We start from the raw sequence: 6505 nt of genomic DNA, 5'->3' as shown, positions 1-6505 counted from the left end.
GATATAGTATAGATACCAAGATATCTAGACAGACAGAAAGCCTTTTTGGTAGGCTGCTCTCTATTGAGTTCAATATAAAAATAAATAACAAAAGTGAGTTGGAACTGGAGGAAAAGCGGAAGGGAAAGTGTTAATAAGCATTATTTGGCTCACTCCGATGACCCGTTGGAGGAGCTCGTCTCTCTGGGATTGCAGCCGAGGGGCCGGAGCAACATAGCTTCCTCCTCAGGATGTCAGTAAGGAAGGGCCACGCCATGTTCGTCTGGGCTGCTGCCTACTTCTTATCTCAGTTTCTTTCTCTTCCTTTTTTGAGCTCAGCCTCAATATCATATTATTATATCGCTGTGTTATCTATGTTTCAAAAAATCTGGAAAGCCTGGAAACTGTCACTCCTTCATGGGCATAAATATAAAAAGTGCAGGACACTTGGTAATAAAATGTTAAAAAAAAAACAGAGAAACTATATTTAAAAGCAAAACACTGCTATAAAATGTTTAAAAAGAAATATGCAGCTCTGCTGCCTCATTTGTAAAAAGCTTGTGCATATACTGTATACATATGACTGATAAGGGATAACTTTGCATTATACTTAGCAACTCATGGACCCTGACTAATCTGAGCTGTGGGTTTACAAAGAGCCACAGTATTTCCAGATATACCAGTATACCAGATAACTATCTTTGGCTTTTTCCACACAGAATGTGAAACTTGTGCTATGTTTACACATTGTGTCCACACACAAATCTGATATTTTTGCTGACCGAGTTTTACCCTGAAAACTGTGGACCTTTTTAAATCTGGGTAGGCAGAAAAGAAGACTTCATGTGGTCAAGATGCCCACATTCACTACCTGACTGTGTCATTTATATATATAAAATTCCACAATTTATTCTTTGTGCTATTGCGGCGTCAGGCATGTCTACAAAGGTGCTCTGACACACAGATAATGGATTAAATTACATGGAATGCAATGATCTACACTCCCAGTTTGTAGAGACATTATGTTTTATTGATAAAAGTAGACTGGGTTGTGATATATTACAAGTAGTAGCTAAAAACATATTGTATATTGAGGGAACGTGCACAGTTGTTCATCATTCTTTGGGGGGACACCTCAGATGTTGTTCCCCAAACAGTTTCTAAGGAGTTTATCTAGTTTTGGGCAAATACTTTATCTTCAAGACTTATATTTTGGAACAGAAAAAGCCAATTGAACATAGTGATAGCAAAATAATGAAACTTTACTGAATAAAATGTTTTAAGATTATAACAACAGTTCTCTTTAGTATCTGCAGCAATTAAAGTAATATGCAGCTGCTGGTAAATATTGATATTAGTGTCAAAATGTGCTGCGTTATCAACATTTGAACCAAAACTGTTAAAAATAACTGGGTTATTTTATTCCTGAGCATCATACTGCAGATTCACTTTCTGACACTTCTGGTCTCCCTGCAAAGGTTTGCGAACAGGAAACACTCCAGTCAAGTGTAGTCAAGTGGTGCAGGTGTATCAAGCAATCAATCACCCAGTATGGACCAGTGCAGGCACCAGTATTTTGGCCTAAAACAGTTTGTTTTTCCAGGAAGGTCAGATAGATAACAACACATATGGTGCACCACCATCCTGCAGATGAACATCAGTTGAATTGTTAATTGTTGAATTGTTAACGTGGACTTGAACTGCCATTTAGCCTTTACTTGTGACACTTTAGACTGTGGTTTGTCAGATAATACTGACATATTAAACAGACTTATTATACACCCAGAAGGTGTCTAGTACTCCCGATGCCTCCTTCTGGTCTCTTTATCAATCGGCAAACAAGAAAAAAATGGGTGTCTGCCCCTCGTTCTATGGAATTCCAGTCTTTCCCCAGTGTCCCATTTTCCTGCCTGCTAATGTAATCGGAGGGAAACAGAGTCAGCTTCCCAACACCACAATTTCCAGATAAGGTCCATTTATCATATGTCATTCCTATCTCTGGAATGACCAGATTGAGTTTTAGACCCTGTCAAATCACTGAACAACGCTCCAAAGGAGCAAGGTGTATTGGTTGGTGTCTAGCTGAGGTCTAGCTTTTGGCTATGGTGGGAATGATAGCATGTCATTCAGGCACTGAATGCCACTGACATGGTTTTAGAAATCGTGGAAATGACATTTATAGATTAAGCAGAGAGTTAAAAAAAAAGGAAGAAAAACTTTTTCTGAGTGGTTCCTTTTTTGAAAAGAACCGTGCCTCACCTTTAATCACACCTAAAGTGCGTGTTGATTACAAATGATGGGCTTTTCCTGTGAATTTGTCAGATTTGTCAGGGGATAACATGATGAAATTTGCTTCAAGATAAATCTGTCTTCTCAACTTGCTCATGGTGTGGCGAGGTGCCAGCAGGCACACACACACACACACACACACACACACACACACACACACACACACACACACACACACACAAACAGACGCATGCTTACAGAAGCCCAAACACAACCACACATTGGATGGCAGGGTCAAAAACAGGAGGTTTAGGTCAGATTTGCCTGTGCCTGTTTTTTACCACGCTTGATTGAATCAAACAAGGTTCAGTGTCGTTAAATGTTGTGGCAAGCCCTAATCCTCTCACCTCTTTGGTTTCAAGACAGGAGGCGCTTTAGTCTGCTTGCTGTCTGTAACGGCAGACTACATTAGTGCTGGTCTTGGCTGAAAAGACTACTTGTATTTCAGAAGTCAGGCCTGGGGCTTTTTCCTCAGTGCATGGAAATTCTTAAAAGACTGGCGTGACTTCAGGAAAACATTACCTGCGGCAGTGTTTGCGGTGAGGAGGGCACTATGTGCCAACCTTCACTGGCCACTGGGCCTGCATGAAAGCCTGACAGAGTTACCTACTTAGGCTTTCCATGTGCGCCCACACCAAGCACACTACTTGGCTAGTAGGAGATCCAAATTGCCTGTGGCCGTCTTGCTGGAAATAGAATCCACAGTCCTGCAGTGTATTGAAGTGCCTGTCATGTCTACAAAGACCAGAACGCAATCCTGGATGGAATAATAGCCACACATGTGACACTAAACATGTCAATAATTACTCATTGCACAAGAAAACGAGGCGGACTGAAACTCAAAGTTAAAGGTAAACCAAGAAATTGATCTAAAAACTATGATGGGAAATGTTGATGTTAATCCATCTGCAAGCACTTTCTTCAGACTGCTGTTGCATATCTGATATATTCTCAGGCTATACACACACACATTATATGTATATGTATATATATATATATATAACAAAACTACCAAATGAATGATTTCAAGTATGCAGCAGCTACTTTGATACGGCCAGGCATACTCCTGAGAAGTTAAAGGCCAAAGATCCACCTAATCCAAACATAATTCTCTGGGTCATCCCAGAGACAGTGTAAGGGTGGAGGTGTATCTGTCTAAAGACTTAAACTGTGATTTGGCTCTGCATTAAGGGGAGTGTCCACACTCCATTACTGTGACCACCTGACCTCCACCAGACAGCAGAATGCAGGATATTCACAGCAGGAGCTTCTATTCATAGATCTCTGTACCTCTTTAATTACTGCTCCACCCACACACATGGTACGGGTGACTATGTATTTGTGGATGCTATTCATATAAGATATTGCAACTTAACGTGGCAGTATGAAAGTAAAAAAAAAAAGCAGCCAAGTGTCAGCTTGCTCAGTAGGCTGACGAAGCTTGCTCTGTAGTATCTGAGTGGCGTTTGATGGCAAGTATTGAATGGAAAGGCCTGCATTTTATCTCTGAGACAGAAAGAATAAAAGCAAGAAAGGAAAAAAGAGAATGAGGGAGACAGACAGCAGTGGAGAAAGGGAGCTAGGAGTTAGAGTGAGAGAGGCCAGGGAGTTAAGGGAGCGCAGCTGACAGGAGCTTCCTCTGGGTCCGGTGCCTGTTTTCCAAAGGAAGTGCAGGAGACCTAATCTGTGGCCCCCAGAGATGGGGGACCTGGTGGCCCCCGCTTATTGTCCAGTTTATCATCTCCTGCTTTTGATGGGCCTTTCTTCATATTGGACAGGGACTCCTCGTGAAAAAGAGCCACAGGAGACAAAGAGGGCGGCACAAAGGGAATTTTAAGTAAGATTGCATGTATCACTGAAACGTGGGGGTTACCAAGCATGGAAAAAAGCTCTCTGCTGTCTTTGCTGCAGTTATGCATTTGTGTGCACTCATTATTAAGCACAAATCAATACAATCTTTACAATATTTAATGTAGTCAGCACACCAGATCTGTGTCGCGATAAGTGATGTAATTCTCCCTGTTTCCCCGTCTAAGAGGTAGAGTCAATTAGGGGAAAACACCATGGGTTGTGAGGTCAGGAAGTCGATGCAACCACTAGAGCCACAGTTTGTCAGGCTGTCACTCCATAATGAACAGCTGAGGAAGTCATGTGCTCTCTCTCCCTCTCTCTCTCTCTCTCTCTCTCTCTCTCTCTCTCTCTCTCTCTCTCTCTCTCTCCTCTCTCTCTCTCTCTCTCTCTCTCTCACACACACACACACACACACAAAACACATGCAGAGTGACGCTTCCATTCCCTCAGTAGAGATTACATTGACTCACATTCATTTCCCAGAGACTCACTCAAAGCCCCAACCTTAACTACTACTCACCTATTCCTCACACCTTTAGCTTGCATTTAAAAGTAATGATTTAAGAGGAGGGACCTCTGAATATGATGGGTATTACACACACACTCGATCAAACGCAGGGATCATTTTGCTCATTTGTACTTTCTCACTTAAACATTTGGTTTCCTGTATAGTTTTGTGGCAGATATCACCTATGCACGTGTACTGTACTAGAGTCAACTTTGGCCATAACCAAGGCATGCAGTTTGAAGCATTGCATCAAATTCCCCATCCCCATCCTTCCACTACTCTTTGTGCTATTTTGGTTCTTTTACACACCCTCACCCTTTTGTTCCCACTGATTAGGGGGTCCACTCCAGGGAGTGGGTCCTGCAGCAGGGATGTCCGATGACCGGGACCCTTCCTCTGAGGGCTGCCAAGACACTCAGGTGTTTGCACACACACACACACACACACACACACACACACACACACACACACACACACACACACACACAGAGTTTCCTCCTTCTTGTATCCCCACCTGCGACTGTAGTCTGCTGCTTGAGCTATTATTGTCATCATCACCGGCTTCATGACTATTATGACTAATGTTAAACTAACCACCATCTGTTGGCCGTGCTCAACACTACTTGGCAAGTCTGCTTTATTTGTTTTCAAGTTTTATTAAAGCTGTTTCTTATTTTACTAAAATGCATTAATGTTCGGATCTTTATCAGCTGGGTGGTGGTTCACCCCCAGTTTCCTCAGATTACTGAGTGGAGCAACCCGCACCTTCAAATCAGAGGTGAAAGCTGAACAGTAAACATCCCGCCACATTTCACACTGCTTTCTGTCTTACAATGTGAGGACGTGGGCTGGACTTTATGGAAGATTTGTTCTGTTGTTACTAGAGTAAAGTACATTAGGGCGTCCCTGTTTATTCGGTTTGTTATACAGCAACACAAATCTGAAAGGACTATGTTTGTCACATATGTTTGTTGTTAACCTTGACCTTCATTTTCATCCTGCATCCATCATCGAGCAATCCATTTTCATTCTCTGTTGTATTCTGTCCAACTACGATCGATTACGTTGATAGCAATAAAATTTCATATGGAATTGAAAAAGTGCTCAGTGCTCTTGTGGGCCTATCAGCCTTTTTCAGTACTGCTACTAATATTAGATTGCTCAAGAAGGCTTGAGTTTTACTGGCCATGCATACACAACGTTTGCTGACCTAGAAGCCAGATTTGGCTTGCTGTGACTTATTCCTCTACCCTAAATTAATTTCAAGCTGATGCATGTCTGTTTGGATGATACGGATAAGACAGAGCGTGTCACATTTAAATCATGTGTGCTGTTAACGACTTAGTTTTTTGAGATCACCTTAATAACACAGTCTTTTTAAAATATTTTTAACCTGCAATACAACATATATCAGCTGCTGAAAAGGCTTAAATTTACCTGTAGGATCATAATGTGCAGATCTTCTATTTTTGGTGCCAAGATAGACAACTGTAGAATCAGTTTTACCCGAGTAACAACTGCCACAAAATTGAAGCCTTTGTGTAATTTTGTGTGAAATTTTAAACTTGCATATCCAAAAACCACTTGTAATTTCAGGTGGTATATCTCCCACTCCAAACCACTCTTTTGCTGAGGCAAAAATGGAAAGATTGACAGCGATAGCAACAGTAACCGAGGGGGGCGGGCCTCGGTACTCAGAGCACCCTCTAGGCCCCACACATTTTCCTCTACATGAACTATGTGTGCCTCTTTCCCCTCTGAGTTTTTATTAGTTGTTTGGTTACTTATTCTTTGTCTTTCAACAAAACTACCAAATGAATGATTTCAAGTATGCAGCAGCTACTTTGATACGGCCAGGCATACTCCTGAGAAGTTAAA

Source organism: Haplochromis burtoni, unplaced genomic scaffold (assembly GCF_018398535.1).
Source record: "Haplochromis burtoni strain Fernald_Lab_line unplaced genomic scaffold, NCSU_Asbu1 Contig_3, whole genome shotgun sequence".
Classification (NCBI taxonomy): Eukaryota; Metazoa; Chordata; class Actinopteri; order Cichliformes; family Cichlidae; genus Haplochromis; species Haplochromis burtoni.
The sequence above is the reverse complement of the archived record's forward strand: the minus strand, read 5'-3'. Positions refer to the sequence as shown.